General features: G+C 34.9%; 1 long non-coding RNA gene across 1 annotated transcript in view; it reads left to right on the top strand.

Moving 5' to 3' along the window:
• The window catches only part of LOC114066046, a 275032-nt gene extending 254115 nt beyond the window's left edge, over positions 1 to 20917 (top strand). The window contains exon 3 of the long non-coding RNA XR_003573105.1: positions 20856 to 20917. This is a non-coding gene — a long non-coding RNA (uncharacterized LOC114066046). The remainder of the gene's footprint in view (positions 1 to 20855) is intronic.
• The last annotated feature ends 2442 nt before the right edge of the window (positions 20918 to 23359 follow it).

The following is a 23359-nucleotide window of genomic DNA, read 5'->3' on the forward strand; positions in this document are numbered from 1 at the left end:
GTGAAAGGGTTTGGGTTTTGTTTTTTAGCAAGGTCTAATCATTGGAAAAGCCAACTGTCAGCCATTCCACTGCCAATGGTTGTTTCTGTCTGGCACGACTGTGCTTTCTAATTTCTTTTTTGGTTGTAAATTATGTGCTTGTGTGGGATATGCTCTAACAACAGTTATGTCCTGAGGACCCAAATATATCATACTGAAAGATTAGAAAAGCCATTCAGTGGGCATTTTTATCAGTGCAGTCACCTTAGAAGACCAAAAAAAGCAGTCAGGGTTGCTTGGCTTTCATTTGCTTTGGTCCTTTGCTTTTCCTTTCTTGTTACTATTCATAAGTCTCCAGGAGGAGTTCCCTGGATGCCTGCTGGCTCTGAAACTCACTGTAATAAGAGCTCAGGGAATTCCTCACCGCTCACACAGTGAGCTACTGCAGTTGAGCTCAGTGCTAGTGTCTGTTTCTGAGCTGAAGCTGCTCACATTGCTCTCTGCCTGACACTCCCGGAGAAAAGAATTGCTGTCAAAATGAAGAAAAAGGGAAAGCTGCTTTACATTTGGCCAAATGTCAACAGCTGCTTTTCGATGTTTTGAGATGTGTTTTTATTTTAGGACATAAATAGCATCTTTTGAATAAATTGCAAATTGTGTGTGCAAGTGCTACTTTTGATTTAAATAAATACTTCCCATTTCTGAGACAGAATGCAGAGTAATCTTTAGCTCTGTCTCTTAGCGTTTACAGGTCCTATTTTTATTCTCCATTATGATGATTTTCATAGAGATGCTAATATTATAATGCCACTTTACAAACAATGTCAGAAAAACATTTCCTGTGAATTGGAATTCTTTGTGAGTTTTAGATATATATTTATTTTTTCCTTATTTGGCATACATTATGAAAACAAATACTCTAAAATATTCCAGACAAGGAAAGTTTATATCTGCTATATTTAAGTATTTTGGGGGGAGATAATGGATTGCATTCTACAATTGCCTTCTTTTCTTCTATATCCTCTTACCTCAAAATTTAATCTGCCTTCTTTTTCTAAATACCACAAAGAAACTATATCCTGTGAAACTGTCACTAAGAAAAATTACCTGAGGGCATTCTGACTTTCTGCTTAAGCTTTATTTTGTCATTTATTTCTATTAACAATCATTAAGCAATTTAATAATTATAAGCCTCATTAGCATTTTAATGAGACTAGTGGCCATTGCTAAGTGTAATTAAATTAGTTTTATTGTATAATATTTTGAAGCTGTGATTAAATTAAGTTTTACTATGTTTTGAAGACTAAACCTATAGAGATCACTCTTCAGTAATGGTCTTGTAACTTGTGAGGAGTCTGTAAAATAGATATTCCAAAGAAAAAAAAGGCAGAATATTCCCTACTGAGGTTAATCATAAAAATAGAGAAATCAAATGCTCCTGCTGCCACCAGCTCCAAGATTACCAATATACTCTTAGTGATAATAGTAGCCTGATAAATAACATTCATTGTGAGTACTTTTGTGTAATCTATTTTTAATTTTTTGAAATTACATCTAGATGCTGTGGTGAATTGTTCTTTAAGTCAGAGAGAGAATCCTATAGTTCTTGCTCAGACAAAACTCCCATGGAGTTCAAATAGAATTTCACCACATTAAGAACAGCAGGGTGTGTAAAAGCTAAGTATTATTGGTGTTTGTTACAGTTATTATTATTATAGTTTTAAGAAATAAATTGGGTAGCAAGGAAAGACAGTGAGAAGAGGAAAAGAGAGACTACAAACAGGATCAGTTAAATTTCTATGATCTATCTGTTAAAATCCTATGAAAAGACACACAAACAGAAGATTAGGCACATCTTGGTCCCTGCCAACCTCTGTGAAATCCTTCACAGAGTGCGCTCTGCTAGAACAGGTTAAACACTGTGTAAACACTAGATGGTAGCTTGTTCTCATCTATTTATCAAGTAACAAGTGCTGTCTGTCTTCCACTAGCTAGCTCTCAGCTTCTCTTGTCATCAGGGTTGTACCTAAATGTGCTGCTCCATTTGGCTGAACTTCAATAAGCATAAAGTTCGTTCAGAAGTAAATTTGTATTTGCCTATTAAGGTTTGAGATGTTAAGTATATTCATGGATGCCTAACTTTTTTCCATTCTGAAACGATTCTGTCCAAGGCTTGCCAAAGTTGAATGCGCTGTGTTAAGACTGGATTTTTTTTTCTTTTAATTTAAGATGTTTTGCAGTGAGAGAAAATATATAGTTTCCCTGTTAAAACAGACAGCTGTGTCTTGTAAAGCTTCATGACTGAATATTTAGGAGCAGTGACTTAATTTTGGAAAAGTTTTGTCATGCTAACACCCTGGAGGTTTGCAGTTTCATAAAAATTTCCAGATTTGTTTCAGTTTAGAAAAGATCTTTGTAAAATGCCACTTTGTTTCAGTTTGATTACTGCTGAAATTGATGTGTCAAGGGTGTGTTTCAGTTCTTCTTAGCTTCAGCTTGGTAACTATTGCGTGACATGTTTCTATAGTGTGTGTGGGCATAGCAACACAAGCAGTTTCTTCCAGCAATATTGTGTTTTAAGCCCAGAGAGTAGGAGAGAGAATAGAGACAGGAATCAGTGGAGAAGTAGGTGCGTTTGGTTAAAGAAAACACGAAGCAAAGAACCCAGAGTCAAGCAGAAATAGGTATGGGGCAGGGTCCATAGACTGAATTTTTGAGAAATAGTCTGTAACCCAAAGATTTTATGTAGGAACCAAATCCAGGGTCCCCACTAGTTTCATAATTTCTGTTATAAATATGTTCCCTCTACCAGTAGTGATTGGTTCATGTTAAAAAATACACTAATTAATATTTAACATTATTAACATTATTATGTTAATTCAAATGGCATTCAAATCTAGAGATTCCAGTCTTCTTCATAATCAGCAAGGGTTAAGTATTTTCAAAAGGTTACATTTCTAGGGCATTTTCTTATTTTTCTGATTCAATAATGACCATTTAATTTATTTTTATGGGATTTTACCATTGCAAAGCTGAAGATTCAGGTAGCCCACATGCATAATTTAGTTAAGGTCAAGGCACCGTTTAGGATACTGCAGATAGAGGAATCCTTAACAAAGTTGTTATCAAATCAAATAATTGCAAACTGTAGAAAACTGTAGCAGGAAAGTGACCAAAGAAAAACCATGTGATAAATTGTAATATTAGAAAATTGTTGCCATTTTCATCCTCAGAATTGCTTTCCTAAATCAGGTGTATTACATACTTGTTTGTATTTTAACTTACCTGCATTTTAAAGAAGAACTATTTAGCATTGTAAATCCATTTATGTTATGATAGCTGACACTGGAGCGACCACACAGGAGTTCTACCAATAAGGGAAATGTCTGACTAAATCACAGATCAACCCTATTAACAGCTACATTATAAGTTGTGAGAAAGCCTTCATCTTGGATACGTGGGTTCTGATTACATGAAAATAATTATCTGGATACTCTCACATATTAAGATGGTTTCATCTGGGCCTGGAAGAAACCTTTCTGTGGTTATAAGCCAAAACCCTAATTCTCTTCCTGTGTCTCTTTTCTTAATGTGCCATGAAGCTAGTCAGGGCTAGTTCATTTAAGGAGAGAAGTGCTTCGGCATTCACCTCACACATTAAGGATTAAACATACCACTATATTTTTAGCTACATCTTAACTTTTGATGAACTGCAATTCATCAAAATTAGGGGTACTGCAGTGAGTCTTATTATTGCTAGACTATATTCCAGCAGTATATTTGGAATAAAGTAATAGTTCATAGTACATAAAACCACTAAGTGTCCTTGGTATCTGTGAGAAGAATATGAGAGAAGCAAAGATTTTTCATTAAGAGGAAAAATCTGGATCATTTGTTCCTCATCTCTGACACTGTAAGCTTGCTCCAAGGAAGCTATTTCTAGATATTTCTGTGTTTTTTGATAGTATGAGAAACCATCATTCCCTCACTTGAGAGAAGTCTCCACAAGCCATGCATCAGCGCTGAGTGCGGAGGGAATTCCTCCCGTTGCAAAGCCCAAGAATTCCCTGTAGAAAGTGGTTTTTTTGTTGTTCTTTTTCTGTTACTTACACGCAGAAGAGGGTTAAGGAATTTTGCTCCTGTGAAGTTCGTTTATTGTATTCAGGTACCTGAAGAGGGAACTGTCACAGCTCCTGCTTGCTATTGTTTGCTCTTAGGCCTTGTTTTAACTGATACTACTGGTATTATGCAATGAAGTTTTTGAAACACCCTCAAAAGCATAACATTGTGTTTTCTGATGAACTGCTTTACAGAGATTGTATTTATGCATTTTACAGAATAGCAATTAGAATATCACATAAAGCACATATTTACTTGTGGGAATTGTATGGTCTTTCTGTAATTATTAGAACCTATTTATTGTCTTCCATTAAGTTAATGTTTCCAAATTAAGCAATATGAAGCAATTTTCTGCCATGCTGTATCTCAGAAGCCTTAGGGATATTATCTGCTACTTTTACTGCAAGTCTAGAGACCTCTGTGAATAAAATTTATAATTAATATCATTGTAAGTTTTCCTCTGGATTGTAATCAATGAACCTTAAGCTATGGAATAATAATGAGATGACAAAGGAGGAATAACCTTTCTGAGGTAGGAAAAGGGTGATAGTAAAATGCACAATGAGCATTCAATTGACTTCTTAAACAATAATACTTTTGCCCTTTCTTTTGAAAACTGACCATTTTCAGATAATCATAAGTAATTTGCAGCTATAACCACTTTAAAAAAAGAAAAATTTTAATGATGAGTCATTATTGTAATTGCTTCAGCATTTTCTGCACTAGTCAAGATATCTTATTTCTGACCATATACTACATTTTTGGCTTTTGATGTACTGTATCATCTGTTCAATTTGTGGAAAACTTTCAAAGGAGAATAATTGAATGTTAGGCATGGAAGCATGAAAAGATTTCTGGTAATTATTTCTAAGATCAGCTGCTGTCAAGTTGTCCTGATTTTATTTCTAATCTTACTTCCGAAATACAAAATCTCATTTCATATTTAATTCTACAAATCTATTTTGGGATAATTCCTGCTACTTGCAATTCCTGTTTTATAGAATTGTATTTTATTGTCATATTTTGTATTATTTAATCCATTCTCAAATCTTCCAGTTCATTCTATTTGGCTTTTCCTTCATTTTCTATCTCTGCTTTTATTTGTTTCTTCTTCTCTTTTCTTCCTAGTTCTCTTCTTTACCATCTTTGCTGTTTTATTTTTCTGTTTCTCATTATTCTCTTTTGTTGTGTTTTTCCCTTCCATTTTTGTGTGCGTTTCCTATTTTCTCTCATTTGGGACCTCATATAAGAAAAAGTGAAGGTCACAGACATAATTACGAGATGTAAAGGTGGCTTTTCATTTCTGTGTGAAAATTTCTCGGCAAATATAGGAAGTAGAAATATTTAAAGAGGAGTGTGTGTGTGTGTGTTATGTTTATGTGTTTCTAAATGAATGTATAAACACATGCACCACTATTTGTGTATTGCTTTTGAAAAGAGAAATAATTAACTCAACTTCTTCAAGTAGTCAGAGGATAAAAAAGAAATGTATTGGTAAGTTTGTGGATATACAAGTCTGTAATTTCCCACCAGTTATTCTTAAAGAAGAAAGATAATGGAAATATTTGTGCATTCTGAGCTCTTCCTATCAGGAACTGTGAATCTTAGAGTTTGCTGATACATCAGGAGAAATTTGATTTCCTTTTTTTTTTCATAAATTGATCATTGGCACAGAGCAAAGGTTGCACTCAGAATCCAGAAAATATCCACGTCCTTTGTTTAGAAATATTATTTATTTATTTAACAAGTTAGTTAGATACCAGTTTCTCCCTTGATTTCTTTTTGGATGGTAACTGTGGTCTTTTTGTTCTCTTTGTTTTTATTTTTCTAATAGGTTTTATACATCCTCCTTGAGATTGATTGATGTGTTTGAATCGAAATTCCCTATCCCAGTCCAGTTCTAAGTGAGCTAGCTTTGATAGAAAAATTTACCGCCAAACTGAATGGAAAAAGCTGAGTCATTGAGGACAACGGGAATATTTTTTCTCCATTGCTGGATGTTAGGTCATGTGCCTTGGATAGGAGGCTTATTTCCCTTACTTGCTCCTGTGTTTGAGATAAAAAGACAGGCACTTTCAGAAAGATAAAAAAAAAAAAATGAAATAACAGTAAAGTAGATTGCAGTGCTGCCTTCTCCACTGAGCTTAAAAAGGATAAATTATTGTGTCTTAGATCCACAGGGCACCATAGGGTGCACACAGGGCTACCACTACCACCACAGCCGTGGTCAAGCACCGTATTCTGTGCATGTTACCAGGCTGCTTTAGAGAACTTTTAGCAATATGGTCAGGGGGCAAAGTTCTGTTACTCAGCTGGGGCAAATGCATTGATCAGTGTAGACACAGCCTGTATTTACCAGGTCTCTGAGTACTGAGCAAGACTCTGAATCTTACTGTCAGCATAAGAATATTCTGAAGAAGCTCTAGCAGGCAGCCGAAAAGTATTACTCTTTTGGAAACAAATGCAGGACATTACCTGAGCTTTGATGGGTGTGGATAAGCCCTTCTGGAGAGTAGAAGACTTTCTTTATTTGTATTAAATCAAAATTATTCTTCTGTTTTCTCTGTTGAGCCATTTTAGCAGAGTTGTTGCCTTTTACATTGCTAAATTGTGCACTGAGAAGGAGTAAAACGGCATACAAGAAAACTGATATTCATTTGGTTTTGTAAAGACACTGAATATTAATCATCCTAAGCTCACATATATGATCACATAATCATAAAATGGTCTGTGTTGGAAGGTTGGTTTGATTATAACAGACCTTCTAAAGATGATCTTTCATTAGATCAGATTGCTCAAAACTTCTGATCTTACAGAAGACACCTATCTTCTTGGTACCTATAGGAAATCTTTCACATTTAAAAGGAAAAACACTTATGTGGACTCCACTTACTGTGATTATTTTGGAAGATTTGGGTATTTTTATGATTTTCCTGGAAACTCTGTATATTATGTTGGTATACTCCTATAGAAGAAATTCAGTGAGCAAAAACACAATCCTTTTTAGTTCAGTTCTAAGCCAGTACTGTTGACCACACTTGCACAGCATTCATGTTGGATTCCCTAATCCCTAAGGATTCATAGACTAAATCTCCTGAAGATATGTAGCCTTAGGCAAACCATGACATTAAATAACCATTCATATGTACAAAATCTGGTAAAGCCACATTTTGGGTTATAACTGGCAATGAGGACATGCAGTTTGTGTTAGTGAGACAGTCAAAGAAGAAATTTAAACCACTAACTAGCATGTTTCAGATAGAATACAGTAAGGAACCTGCCTTTCAGTGGATTAATCCACTGCTGCTACATCTTGAGGTAAATTCATGCTTCTGAGCATCAGCATTTCAGTGCACATGATGTGCAGCAGAACAATTTTTTTTAACCTTACCAAATCCTTACTGTTCTTTGAAAAAATTAATGGGCCAGGTACCTCCTAACCTACTGATGTGGAAGCAGTTAGTTGATGCCTTGTGTCTGAGTCCAGGATTAGATATGTAAATTGAATGACTCTCCAGACATGACCTCTGTTTTCAAGAAGATGATGTTCACTACAAAGGTTCCTTAAAAACTTACAGAGTCTTTGAACATAAAAGTTGCTTTCAAGTTAATAATTAAGGCACTTAAAAATAAAGAAGTAGAATGCATTTGATTTAATTTTTCATACCTCCTAAGTATGCTAAAAAAGTGCCTTGAATAAGCTTTTTAATTCAAAAGGTTATGGGTGTGAAGTAAAATAGTGCCATCTAGTTTAGAGGAGGAATTCATGCACAGGAACACTCAGTTAGCATTACTCCAAATAACTTACACTAAAAGATAGAGACTATAATATGTATTGTTTAAATATTTTCTTATATAAAATAATACTTTAAAAATTAATATATAAGGTATTTTTTCTTAGTAAAAGACGGTGGCAATAATCATTTATCCTTTTATCCCAAGATTTGCAAATATTTCTGCAGAAATTAGAGAAGGGCAAATATGATGGGAAAAAATGACAGAGCAAAAGGAATTCTTAGTTTAAGATAAAAATTCTTCTGATTGAAAAAAAGACTTTTATATAAAAGCTTATATAATTTTGTCAAAGGCAGTTTTAATTTGCAGAATTTAAAAAGAATTATTTATGCTTTGGATAAATGCAAATGCAACATTTAGGAAAATTACCTTTGCATTACTTACTTCACTGATTACCTCCAGAGCACCTCTAAAGCATACAATATAATTTCAAATCATGTTAAATGGGAAAAAATTGCAAAGTACTTTCCTAAAGTTCAGGTGTTAGAACTAACATCTTTGGCCTGTTTTTATTTACTATAACTGTGTATGTGTTGAAATTTTCTGATTACAATAATCACTTCATTAATTGTTCACTTGCTTACCCAAGTGTTTTTTCCATTTTCTCTTTTTTCAGCCTTTCTCTAATACACAAACTACAGATTTTTAAGAGCAAAATTATTACTTTTTTTTTATGTGGAAGAGATGTCAGTAAGAATGCAAATAGAGAGTATTTCCATACAATAACAGCAAAGCCCCTAGAACTGATTTTTCATTTTTCTCTGTAAGCAAAGTCCTTAACTTATATTATTTCATGTCTGATCAGAATGTGATTGCATAGCGGGTATTAATGGCTACAGTAGACAACTGAGCCATTTTAAAAAGTCTGTTCAATCTCAGAAGAGTATCACAACTCTGAATGCATATTAACAGCTTAGTGGTGATGCTTATTCAACCTGTAAACTTCTATTTATTTGCACTGACATTCACTGTAAGGGTAGATTTTTGTGACAGATGTAGGAACTTACGTTACTGTGGTTGCAGTCACTAAACTTATCTCAAGGATTAAAATATAATTGTCAAGATTCTTGATTCATTGAATGGAAACATCTTTGAACCATTTCACTAACAGTGTTTAATTTTCAAAGGTAAATTCATGGAATTTGACAATCATAGAGATTTTTAAATAAATCTTTCAGGAATAGTGTATATAGAAACTAAAAAATCCTAGAAAACACTACAGATCTGCAACAACATAAATGCTGTAGACCTTACCCTTATTCTCTACTGATGGTCAGAGTACGTAAGAGGCAATATTGCATCTCATGTAACATAAAGGAATATTCACTGGAAATTGTATTAGGAAATATTCATATAAACTACTTTAGAAAACATACACAGAAATTTTTATTTTAATTAGATCTGACTGAAAGAGCAATCTACATTGAATTTTCTGATTGTAATGGAATATTAGCACATTAGGTAAGATTAATTTCCTAGGAAATGCATTATGTAGTCAAGTAGGCAGAACTGGATATCATCAAAAGAATAAGAGTAGATTATGTGCTAACCAGTTTAAACCTCAGTCTAGTAGTCTGTTGATGCAGCATGCAGATACAAAAGCTGAGGTCACAAAATCAAGGAAATGCAGAACTGGTAGCAGCATCATGTATCTAGAGAGACTTAGAATTGTCTTTTCCTCATTTTTTTTCCATTGAAACATATTTCCGTGTTCATCTTGAATATTTTCAGCATATATTTTACACGTCATTCCTTGCTGTCACTGTTACCTACAAAGCCAGAAGGCTTCCCATGAGTAGTCCGAACTATTTGATCAGTAAGACAACTGCTTTACAAAATGTAAAACCACTTGAACTGATTTTTTGTATTATACTGACGTTTGCAATTATAGTTCTTTTCATGAAGATTAAAGCTTGAATATATTCTGAACCCAAGCACTTTGTAGAAAATATTTTTCATTTTATTTTGAAACTCTGAGAGAGAAAAAAGTAGGAATCCACTTTCTCTGAATAAGTCAGAAAAAGGAAAGTTAAACTCACCTGCATAAATTACATTGACAGGGAAGCAAAGCCTCAGCATTTTTTTGTCTTTTTTTTTTTTTTTTTTATTCTTTGTTTTCCTAATAGTTAAAAAAAAGGTAGTTAAAATTTTAGAGGTTTCAACTGTTTGCAAAATAGAGTTTTGTTTTGGGAAAATAGGAATAGAGGTTAGTCTGTTCCTTTAATTTACAAGAGTATAGTATGTTTAGATGAACCAATATGTATTCTTGGAGGGAGTTTAAGTGCATGATTAATCTAAACCAACTCAAAGCTTACATCATAAGCATCACCATAAGAAGCTTTCCATGTTACTGAATGGACTTCCTTAGTGCTGTCTATGCATCAAGCTTCTCCTAATTCCCCTATTGATAACTCCAGTAATGTCTGAAACCACAACCTTCCTACATCCAGAGTAGAAGAAATTAATGTGATGAGCTATGCTGCAACTTTCCCTGTCATCACTCTAACTTTTTCCCAACAATAAATTTTCACTTTGCTTAATTGTAAGCCATGCTTCACATTATTGCTTCCATTTTCTCAGCAAAGCATCTGGAGATAGACATTAATGTTATTACTCTGGTAATAATTGTGTTAAATAAATGCAGAAAAGCAATTGCACATAACTATTTGTTATTATAGTTCTGCTGCTATTGCACTCCAGTGAAGATCAGGACTCTAGTCTGCTATAAAACAACATAAAAGAACTTGACAGTATAAATACCCAGATGAAAAATGGGTTGCTAAAACTAAAAGAATCATGAAGTGATGATTTAAATATACCATTTTTTGGGTTGCCTTTTTTTATTTTATAAATAGTTTTATATTTAGTAATTTCTGCAGAAAAAACCCTAACAAGTAGACAAAGCCTGATGAAAAGAGAATTTAGAAAGTAATTAAAATATGTTAGAAGAAAAAGGTGGGGGCAGAAAAAGAGGACAAAAAAGTGGAGGTTTGGACAAAAAAGGCTCTTCTGAATGACTGTTCAAAATTTACAGTCAGTGGTACATCAGAGTGAAAAACATTGTCTAATAATATCCTGGTAATGGCAGAAGCAATCTCTGCAGCTGCTTCTGCTGGCTGCACTCTGCAGCTGATCCCATTAACAGGACCTTTCCCAGTATATTAAGAAAACTGTTACCCTGTTACAGAAAATGGGCTCACAATATTAAAATGCTTATTTTAATACCAACAACATCTTTTCTATATTAAGCCCTTTCAAAGAAAATCTGGCATAAAGTCTCACTTTAATTTAATTGTGGGGTGCATTTTTTTTTGGTGCATAAAATCTCTGAAGGGTTGTACCTGAGCAGGTGTTAAGGGCATTTCAGCGATGGGAAGGGTGGGCTAGGCAGGTGTGGGGCATTAAGGGTCGAGATGGTAAGTTCAGAGCAAATGCAAGAGAGAGCAAGCAGCAGATGTCAATCAGTGCTGATTGAGCCCACCTGGGAAGAGCACTTCCCAGTACTCCTCGAGAGAGAAACAAAAGCTTGAGCTGAGGGTAGCTTATTAGTTCTGAGGTTTGGTGCCTTTTTTAGCTGGAGGAGTAAGTTTGAGCTACTGTGGAGAATTTGGGTTTATTTTTTTTTTTAGATGTGATCTAATATATTCTGAAAGCAAATTAATCACAGTACTAGCATAGGAGAACAGGCAGGTGACATAGTTACAGATCATCAATGATTTGTGGAGATGGCTGCAAAATGGAGAATAATAAGAATTAGCAGAGAAGATTAAAAAAAAAAAAAAGAAATTTAGAAAAAGAAGTGGAAGAAATATGCACCGTATTCTCCAGATAAAAGAATTGTAGGAGCAGGTGTTTGTGACAAGGGGAAAAAACCCACCTTAATGAGCCTATATGCTCCTCCTATAAAATCTGCAAAAGACACTAGAGCTCTACACCTTGTGGCCAAGCAAAAGATGTGAGCAGCAGGGTATTTCCAATGTGTGGGGCAAAAGACCAAAGAGAACCTGGATGATTCTGGATCTGGGTAAGTATAGGCCTGGCTGATAAACCCAATTCCTTGAAAGCAGTCTTACAGTGTGTGTGAAAAAAGGAGCTGATGCTGTCACAAGTTAACTGAAGTAAGTTAGCTTATCTTTTGTTTTGTTAAACTAGGTAAGCGAATCCTGGAGAATCTTAGAGGAAGGTTTGCATCCTCCCTTATTTTACCCTGCCTCCCTCCACTAGTCCTGGCAGGGGGAAGATGTTGCTTTTCCATACTGCAGGTCTTAACAGAAAGTATGCTAGAAAGTGAGGCATACCAAGTACAAATGGCTCAGGCCAGAAGCAGTCTGAACAGCCTCTTGGCTCTGTTACGTGTGAAGAATGTCATAGAAGTTTTACAACGAAATGTTGGGCATGGCAAAGAGAGGAAGTCAGTGTAGGGAGGAAGGTGAGATGCTGTTCATTTGTCCTGCTTTCTGCTATCGTACTAACTATTTGCAAGCCTGTTCTGCTGAGCTAGGAAATGTTTTGGGAACAGCAAAATGAGAACTACCAGAGGCAGGTGTGCTGCCAGATCAGTTGGAGAAGCTAAAGACCATGTTTCTGCAACTTGTGGTGGGCTATTCTGTGCAGTATTCTTGAAATAATAAACATAGCAGTGAATGAGTGATGCTACAGGAGTCCTTCCCCGGCTGGGCAGCTCTATGGAACCCTTCTCCCAAAAGTAGCAAGCTCTGAGCCTTTACAAGCAAATGAAGCATGAGGAGCCTTGCTGCTCTAGCTTGATTCTTCAGCTGCTATTCTTAGTATGGCTTCTTTTATTCTTGCACTGCATTAGGCTGTGCCCTGTAACATTTCGCCATCCTTTCCAGCTGAAATCTAATCTGGTCCATGTCTTCTCTTGTTCTTTAACTCTTTCATTACTCTATATTGTTTAATTTTTCATACTTTTTGATGTTTTCCTCCTTGAGCGCATTATCACTCTTCATTTCAGATTCTGCCTTTCCTTCCAATTCCCTCTGTGTGATTTTCTTTCTAGTCTTGTTTTCCCACATCTTATCTTGTTGTCTTATCTCATTCTGTTCTTAATACATATCTCTCAATCAGAGTTTGTTAAGGTGAGAAGAAAAATAATGAAATACTTTGCCAGTTCCCTTTTAAAGGTCTTTTCTCTAATTACTAGCAAACCAGTTTTACTTGCTGAAACAAATTACCACACCATATTTTCTCCTGTGATTCACTTGAAATTAACTTATGTATTAAATGCTATAGACTGTTGACAACATAGTCAAGACTAAACAAAGAAATATCTGCAAAAGCTTGCAAGAAGCTAGTATTTTTAGCATGAAGTGGTGATTTTGGCAGGCATAATTCCCAGCTGCAGATGCTCATATGGAAATTTCAGAATAAGCTGAGCTCTCAGTCTGGTAAGAGCCACTCAGCCAACAAATGGTGGCTGAAGTGGGAGGGAGGCTGAAGTATGCGAAAAACCTGAGACAGTGTGAATGAGAAAGCTAACTGTAAACTGGATTTTTAAAAAGGCAACTTAAATAACAAAATTAAATACCAGTTCATAGTTATGTCTATGACTTTGGAAGTTAATAAAAGCAACTGGCAGCCATAGAAAGCTAGGTCACACTAATTAGGCCTTTCTTCTAAGAAACCCTCTTTCAGACTCTCTTTAAAAAGAAAAAAAAAAAAGAAAATCAACTTTCCAAAGGCATAGGGACACTTTTGTAAATGTCAGATACATGAGAAGTGAAAGAGAAATTTCTTTATGCTTTCATTTTTGATGGTTTTAAAGGGTGAATTTTCTTCTTCTCACTCTTGTTTTCCACTAATTATTGCTAACCATAACACTGCTTCTTGTAACCCTATTTTTTAAATGAAACGCTGTAGAGCTCTAACCTATACAGAAGAAACTTTTTTTTTCAGAAGTATTATTGAATCATCAATACTTTAAAACTTTTATTTTAAAGAAATGGTGAGTTGTGTTTTTTTTTTTAAAAAAAAGTGGTGGGAGTGGGCAGGGCTGCAGGTGGGGCTTCTGTGAGAAGCTACCAGAAGCTTCCCCTGTGTCTGATGGAGCCAATGCTGGCCAGCCCCAACGTCCATCTGCCAAGTGAGAATGTTTGAGAGCAACCTGTGAGACTTTCATTCTATTTTCTTTCCCCTGTTCAGCTGAGAAGTGATAGAACTGCTTTGGTGGGCACCTGGCATCCAACCAGGGTCAACCCACCACAGGCACTGTAATGGTTCCTTACTTTAGGACTGAACAAATTCTTTTCATTTACGATGGTTGAGATCTTGTTGTCCTCTGAAGACTCTCATTCTCCCTATGGGAAAGGGATACTGGCTAAAACCTAAACCCCAGGAAAAGCATTAAACTTGTTCCTGACTGTAGTTCATGTACTCTCAACAGCAGATGAATATGCAGTAGATGTGGTTTAGGGGAGGGAGTAAAAAAAGTAAGGAGGTTCCATGTGCTGTGTTATATTATGATATGTTGACTGGTACAGATGGCATTAAGATTTTATTTATACCAGGTTATAAAAAACAAGCAAACAAAAAGACAAACCATCCCTCTCCTCCCCCAAAAACACCCCAACCAACCAACCCCCCAAAAAACCTGAACAAAATAACTTAAACAAAAAAAAAAAAAACACTCCAGGACAAGGTAAAGATATATTGATGCCACTCAGTGGAAGGTACTGTGGGTGTGTGTGCTGTTCCTGGTCCGAGTTCCTGTGCCTTGATAATTCTGTGCAGTGCAGCATGATATGATTATAGTGCACAATGATAAAACAGCTAGCTGCCTTAGTGGTGTGATAGGAATGCAGTAATATAAGCCTCGTCCCTGAAGTATAGGATTTGTTAGGTCAGGTGCAGATCTATACTGAGATTTTTATGCTAATATATGACTTGGGAGTCAATAACCACCAGGAGATGCACTTCTCTGCACTATGCTGTGTTGTATTGAGGATGTGCTTGTGGTTCCAAGCCCTTTGTTAGAAAATGTTTGGCTTCAAAAATTATGATTTTCTGTCCAATTTTCTTGGTTTTGTTTATTCAGTTTTAGTTGCTCCTGTTTACCAGTGTGTATATCTTCAGAAATGTACAAGAAGTGTTTACCCAGTCATTTCAGGTTCTTGCAGTCCCTGTCTCTGAGCTGTTGTGAGTGAACTGTGACTGAGGGACTATATTAAATAAGTCGATGTAAAATGTGATTGAAGCACAAGTAGGGCTTGTATTGAATCAGAAATACAGTGAAGTTTTCCTTTCAGTGTCCTGTCACGTAGGGACGTACTGTTGCTCATATAAATGTGATAAATTGCCCATGCATAATAAAAAAAGTTTCACCTCTTTATGATTCACCATATAAAAACTTGATTTCTATAGAACTTCTTTGATGACTCTTATGTACTTTTATTACTGCTTTTTAGATATAGTTCATCCTTAAATGTTCCTTAAAGCAGTATTTTTTCTGCTTTTGTTCTTAACTATGATCATAGAGTTGTGATGGAAAGGGATCTCACAGTATTAAATGCTACTTCAGACTTAAAGTGAATTAATAAACCATTGATTACCACCTTTGAATTGCTTATGCTTATTCTGTATGATTTTGTGTGTATGCTTTTATATCCATAAGTTAAAGATTGGATACATTTTAAATAGGTTGTTTGTCAAAAGGTAGTGGGCTAGCAAGCTGCTTGCAGTAAGCTCCTACTGGCAGCAGACATGAAGGAAGGAATGATTATTCTGTGGTTAACTCTTTTCTTTTAAAGCTTATTTTTCATGTGTTTCAAACCTGTCAGAACAGAATGCTCTGTGCGCTTTGGCATCTTGAGCCCTGTCAGCCCTTTATAATTACCAGTCACTGGCAGAAACTTCTTACCACTCCAATTCCTCTTGGACCAGCTCAACTTAGCACACGAAGCTGAAACGAGGGCCTGTGTAGCACTACTACATTTGAGCTAAAGTGGAAGGTGTACTTGGCAGGTGCGATGCTTCTCAATGTGCTTACTTGCTGTAATCCGAAGATTAACGACCTCCCTGGGTGAGAAAAGTCTTGCTGTTCATGTGGATGTTGTGGGATTGGTTCAACCCTAGGCCTGTTAAAAAAAAAAAAAAAAGTACTTTTTAATCAGATTTCAAATGATCAGATTAGTTACAAGGCTTGTAAAATGTAAAAATCAATAAATAGTTTTGGTATAGTCAAGATGAAGTTCAACTGAATGTCCCTCATCTCCAGGATGAGGTCCTTACTCACTGGTCCTTACTCACAAGCTAAAGCAGGTGCCTTAGCTTGTGAGTAAGGACCAGGAGGGGTTTCAAAGAGTTCTCCTCTTCAACCTGCCCAAATCTCATAGGCAGGTTCAGTTTTTTCACTTTAACTTCTCTCTTTATAGTGCCTTCTGTCCTGGAAATACTCTGGCTGTTTAATTAAAGTAAACATTGCTTCAGTCTCTTACAAATGTGTGCATCTCTCTATTAGAGCAATGCATCATCTCTATTTGGCTTGCCAGTAAATAGCTACTTGCTGCATCTCTATCAGCACCTTGCAGGTCTCACGTTGCACTCTGCATTCCGCATTATGGGAGCACGTGAGCAATTTGGTCGTACTAAGGTTCAAGAAGAACAAAATGTAGCTTGTTACTGACTGGATATGCTAATACTTAATTGCTTTGGAATACCTGATCTCCAACTTCTTTCCTCAAAGCAGGCAGACCTCCAACGGTCACACAGGTTTCTGTTGCACAGATTCAACTTTCATTAGTTGTGGAAAGCAATTGTTTTGGAGGATATGGATAGTAAAATTGGAAGAAAATTCTTACAGTTTGACCTGTAATTTGTTGTGGTTTGGTTTGCCATTCTAACTGATGGTACCTTATTTTCAGTCTCTGGAGGAAATGCACCTTTGTGGGTATTTTGGGGAGTTTCTTTTGATAGTTCTTATGTCTGCTGTGAGTTATAGCAAGTTACAGATTTCTTGCACTGTAAGATGTGTCCAAAGTAGATTTTTTACTTGGAATAAAAAAGAGCAAATTCTTACTCTGAAGATAAATACTTGATTTTGTTCTTAAAGTTTTCTGTGTAAACTGTGTATATGTTTTTTTTGGTTATGGTTTTAACTTGCCTTCCAGCTGACTGAAAAAGAATCACCTATCCACATCTACTTATTTTATTAAAAACAAAAAGAAACAAAAAACAAACCAACCAAACAAAAAACCACCTAAGGAACAGAATGTGCTGATGACTATCTTCTCTCTCTAAACAGAAAAATCTATAAAATTTAAGGAAAATATTTCAAATGATGAGGTAAATAGAGCATTTCTTCTTTAACAGATTTTGTTCAGATATACTTGGCCTAGCAACAAACTTTTTGATGAGTTTACCATTCTGTTTGCCTTTTTTTTTTTCTAAAAGGGGCAAGAAAAAATACAATATTTACGATATCTTTTAAACATAGTAGCTTAGAAAACTTAACTTTCATGAGTGATTTAGGTATTTTTAGACTCCAGTGTATTTTGAAATTATATAAGTTATATGTATCATATATAAGCCCTTATATGTAATGTAAAAAAAATAATTTTATCTGCAATTGCAAAATCTATGTATAGATCCTTGTGTTTATTACGTTTTATTGTATCTTAGCTTAGTTTTGTTCCCCTGATCGCTTAATGATTAGTCCACTCACCTACATGTAGGATTGAATTTATGCCCCTTATCAGTAGTGTTAGGATTGTCTTTAAAATGTTCACTTGAATTAGTATTGCCCTTGGTGTAGAACTAAATTTTCTCTGTGAGGGGAAAAACAGGAAATAAGATATGGCCTCAGAGCAGCTGATGTCTGTTATATATATATATATATATATATATGTATATATATATATATATGTATATGTATATATATGTATGTATATATACATATATATATTTGTGTTCAGAGGTGCAGACAAATGGCCTGTGACAGCTACAGAGAACAAACCAGAACTTCTACGCCTTTCAGAAACTAAAGCAAAAGAGTGGGCAGGTAGTTGCTGCTTCAGCAAAGGGTTTGGGAGGTGAAAGAAGATAAACTGGAAATGTACTAGTACTATTAATTTCATTAAGTTTAAACATGGAATTACAGGCTTAGAGTTGTGGGATTTGGAGCTTTCTTTTTAGAGCTTTACACAGAACTGTCACTATTTGGCAGAGGTGTGTTAAGTAATGACAAAATAACCTATGTGATTATCTGAACTCGAGTGCCTTTAGTAACTCACTCATGAAGTCCTCCTAATACTGAGACTGAATTCAAGCTCACCTTTGAGAAAATCTTGATTTAATGCCACTCACAGGTGATGGTCTTCTAGTCCTTGTGTGTAATTTTGAGTATTATTTTTAAGATTGTCTACTTCTATTAGAGTGTGAGGGACTAAATCAGTATGGCACATTCCACTTCCGTAATCCTACTTTAACCATGTATATTATGTAATCAGGCCCTTTTTCCACATGGAGACAGTCACATGTGGATGCCCCTTGAATGCTTTTAAAGTATGTTGGATTGTATATAGTTTATTGAATTACTGACTGTGAACTCTTTTAGATTTTCTTTTGGTAGAAGAAAGTAGCTATCTGTGTGTCACAGTTATAGCCTGTAATGCAGTCAAAAAAGCAATGTAATTACATGCACTGGCCCAGAATTTTACTGAAACAGATAAACAAGGAAAGCTTTAGCAGTGGTTTTGCTTAATCAGTATATTAAAAGGTTGCTCTCATGCCTGCTGCAGGTCTTGAAGGCTTGAGTTCCGAGATTAATGTCAAGCATCTTTTTCTGGAATAAGCATCTTTGCAAGGTATCTTATTAACATTCCTGTCCACTGCCATAAACTGACATTACCAGTACTGCAAAGTGTTTAATTTTCAAACATCTGTTTTAACCTCTGCTTAGCACAGTTTTGATGTCATACTACTCCTATTCAAGCAGAAAGCATTTCTTTGGAATAAATAGTTTAGGTAAACTAACAATTTTACTAGCAATTGAAAGCATTATTTTACCAGTGGATCATGCCCAATTTCTGTTTTATTGTTCTCATTTTGTCACTAAAGACTCATATATTTATATACATTTTAATTAGTATCTTTAGTGGTGGAAGTGGGAGATGAAACTGAAGAATTCTGTTGCAGGTATTGCTAATATAAAGAACCAAGTCTATTCTTAATTCATACATTTAGTTAAATCTGGGTTTTGTTACACAACAATAGCTAATTCTGTTAAATGAGAACATTAAAAACAAACAGAACCACTAAACTGTAGAGACAGAGACTGTTTATCTTGCATTCAGATTTATCATCCTGTACTAGAACCTGTCCTATTTTAATGAGCTGCAAGTATGGAAAGAATGATCTTTAATTTGTCTAAGTTGCATGATGTGAATGAATACTACTGAGTAATACTGGGAAAAAAACACTGTGTATGATGTGAAATGTTACATATTATGTGTTTTTCAACCTGTACAAGAAGAAAAAAATTACTTCACATCTCCTATCTTTTAGAAGACTATTTTCTCATAATATGCTGAGCAATTTATGACTTCTATTTATTCTAATCATGGAGCTTTCCAAACACTCACCCAAGGTTCTGCTGCTGTAAACGTGGTTGCACTGTTTTAGGCAAAGCTCTCCTGATATAATTTACTTTTTCACCATTCTGACTGGGAGGCCAGAATGAACTGTTTCATTTCATCTTAATCATCTTCTTGATAAACCTGCAAATAAGGTGTTTCTGTTGCAGGCTGTCTGTGTCTCACCTTTGTATTAAATCTCAGTTTTTGTGTTATATGAAGTGTGTAACATGTTGGTAGAGTTTAAAATAAAACATAATTCTACTTAAGGAATCATAGATCTTGCATATGGAGGAGGGGGGGGGAACGGAGCAGGGCTTGCAACTAAGATGTTTTCATGGGTGCAAATACATATTTACTTTGAAAGATCATTGTAGTCCAGAGTGATAACTTTTATCTTTCTTTGTATCGCTTTATATTGCTCCTACAGTTGTAGGATCTCAGCAGCTAAGGACATGCTTTATTCCTTCTACTGTAGCATGTAAGGAGTCACATTAAGAATTCAGAGACATTTTCTAAATTAGAAGTTATCTGTGGGCTTAACTACTTTCATGGATCCTAAAGGCCTGACTTTGTCGATATGTAATACAATTGATGTTGTTTGTTGTTTCATTTACTAGGAATTGGTATTTCTATATAACAAAGGAAAAATACAAGTAGGATTGCCTATAAGATTAAGCAAGACATACCAAAAAGATGCTTATTGATGGTGTTTTCTCTTTATTTCTTTCAGCTCTAGCAAAACCCCTTTTTATATCAAAATTAGAATATACCAATGTAAAAGAAACTATTTTAATGCTCCTTAATCACTGGCTGTAGATATAATTGGTATTGGCAATGTGATCAGATTTGCATTTTTCTCAGATATGATATATTTGATAAGTCCCATGGAATAAGTGATAAACAGGAGATACTGTTATCTTAGATTCAGTATATTAAAAAGTCAACCAAATTTTATCCTATGCATATCTTTATTATCTGATCCTAATCTTGGAATTTTACTTTGCCAGTTAGAAAAGAATGCATCCTCATTATAGTAATTTGTGTCTATTGCTGGAGGATTAGAATGAGTAAGAGTTTATTTTTCATTCCACTAGGTTTTTGTTTGTGTGCGTTCTGAATTTTTTTCCTATGGTCCCAAGGCAACATTTTTTATTTCATTATTTGACAGTGTCTCTATAAACACATAATTTTCACTTGCCTTGCGTTTGGAATTCTTAATTCATTGCGGAGGGGGGAAATAAGAAAGAAACATAGACCTTATTGTGGGTACATTTCTTATTTATCTTATGAGGAGATTCTTATCAGCATTTGCAATTCAAAGTTTATTATATACTAAATTAATATATTTATGTCTTTTTGACTTCTTAACAGGCAATAACTTTGAACTATAGCTTCATGCTTTCATTGAGAATGTAGATTCTACATCAAAGAAGTAACAGTAAGTGGTTTTTGTTTTTTTTTTTTTTTTAATGAAGTTTCTCTTTTTTGAAGTCTTTGATGTTTACCTGAAATGTGTTCTGGAAATCCATTATGACTACTGACTATAGCCAATGCTGAAATGATCTCAGTGAATCGGATGGTTCTTGCTCAGAATATTTAGCTATCTTTCATAAAAGGAAAACCAAATTGGAGTAAAGGCCCCTATTTCAGTTGGTTGTAATTCCCAGTGTTTTCACTGAATGGCATAAATGTGTGTCATGAAACTATATTTTTTGAAGTTAATAAAATTACTAGAAATTAAAATGGAAGACTTGCTATACTTTTATGGGAAGTTTTATTATATTTTAATGGATTTCAGGAAAAAAGAGAAGTAGAGAATTAGTATGTTAGAAGGAAAGTGATTCAGTGTTCTGAAAGACTGAATGAAAGTACAAAAGTTGTTCATGATAGGCTATTTCTAGTTTATTGCTTTGGGTTTTTGCAGCCAGGGTTAAAAATAACACTGGCTATATGCCATCAACAATAATTTTTAGAAGACTTCATTGTCTTTCATGAAGACACTACTCTTCATAATAGCTTTTAAGAGTCTTCATGCAAAACAGCACAATGTGAAATTGCTATGCACATTAAGGCTTTACATCCTTTGCAAATGAATTTTAAACACATACCTGTTGTACAATTGAATATAAAAGTAAATTGATATCAGTTGCTGTGTTTATTACCAAGGGATTGATTTAGGAAGTTTATCTCTTTTATTACCTTCCAGTTTGCCTTCAGTTTTCATTAGATATTGAATAGAGATTATTGGAGGGAGACAGGCAGCCTTCCACTCAGAAGCAGAGTGTGATGCTAGAGGGCTTTTCTGACCTCAGGATATCATAGCTTGGGGCAATGTTTGATGGAGATCAGAAGAGAAAACACTGTAGTGTTTGGAGGGGTCTGTAACAGTGTAGTTACAAAACTATATTATTAAGACTAGTTTTGGTTATTTGTTTTTGAACTTAATACGAAGTCCCTACCTCTTTTCCGAAATTCATTTCTACCTGTGAGTTATCAAGAAGAATTATATTAATCTTCTACAAGTTGTGGTACAGCGGATTGAGATCTAATGAAATCTTTTGATAAAGATGTACTGAGTATTCTTAAATCAATTTACTGCAGCAATTTTGGTGTATATATAAGTTGACACAGATGTTGAATCATTTGTTCGCTATTCTTTTAAGTCAAAGAAGTGTTGTTGATCTTGGTGGAGGAGGAATCAACTTCAATTTGCAATATGAATATCTTGGGCTGCAGCAGGATGCAGCATTTTAGAAAACATTTTATAACCTTTCGCAGGTCAGTTTCTTTTTATAGGGTTCATGGTTCTTTAGAGCTATTTTATTTATTGCTAGTGGTCTCTTATACTTGAAAGAAGCAGAGTACTTCTGAAGGATTCTGTATAAATATTTACATAAATGCAAAGTGCATCTCTCCTTATCATCACAAAATTGTTTAAACTGTTCCTGATGGCAGTTTAGTCTCTGTGGGGAAAAAATGTTTGCACTGCATCACATGATACTATTTCTTGAAATATGCCAAGGGGTCTAGGTTTGGGGTTTTTTGGATTTTGTTTAGTTTGTGCAGTTGAAATGAGACTGGGAGTGGTGGCACAGTTGAGTCTTTTTCAAAAAAACCCTGGGATTTGATTTGTAGAGAAATCAATAGGAAGAATTGGACCTTCATTTTAGAGCTTTCTGGTAAACTGTTTTGTTTTGAGTTGATTTTGTTTTGTTTTTTCCTTGATGTTAGCTTTTATTTTTAACTGGGTAATCTGTTTGTCCCCACATGCTATGATATTATTGAGCAAATACATATCATTTGCTTCTTAACTAAGCAGTGAAGAAATATCAAAGAAGAAAATATCAACTAGAAGTAGAGCTGATGTTTTGTTCTGACATAGAGGCAAATTAATTTTAAATGTTCACAGGAGTTGCTTAAGAGGCATTATTCGATCTTGTGCAAGGAAGATATGTTTTATGCTTACTCACTTATGGTTCTCTGACTTGAATAAAAATGGAGGATTGCATTGCTTTCCTAAATATAATACTGAAATATGCTTGTTTCACTGCTAGTAAAGAATTAGTTTAAAAACTATACCCTATTGTGCATTATTATTTTGGGTGAGTTTTCAGGAATATATTCTAATGTCCATAGACCGAAATAATAGATAGTGAAACCATTCTGTCCACTTCTTTCACCAATTCTGAGTACATCTAGAGGTCCATGTGCAATTTATCCTGAAAGCTCAGCTATTCTAGCACATTTGTTCAAAAAGGCCTTTTGAGAATTGCTCTACTGATGAGAGGTAACATTCAGGTATTGACATGAATGTGCTTTTACCTTGACATTACATCTCTAAATTATCAGGAAACAGAATAATCCATTAACTGTTT

Source organism: Empidonax traillii, unplaced genomic scaffold, assembly GCF_003031625.1.
Source record: "Empidonax traillii isolate 1590-97213 ecotype Southwest subspecies unplaced genomic scaffold, ASM303162v1 scaffold727:size316264, whole genome shotgun sequence".
NCBI lineage: Eukaryota > Metazoa > Chordata > Aves > Passeriformes > Tyrannidae > Empidonax > Empidonax traillii.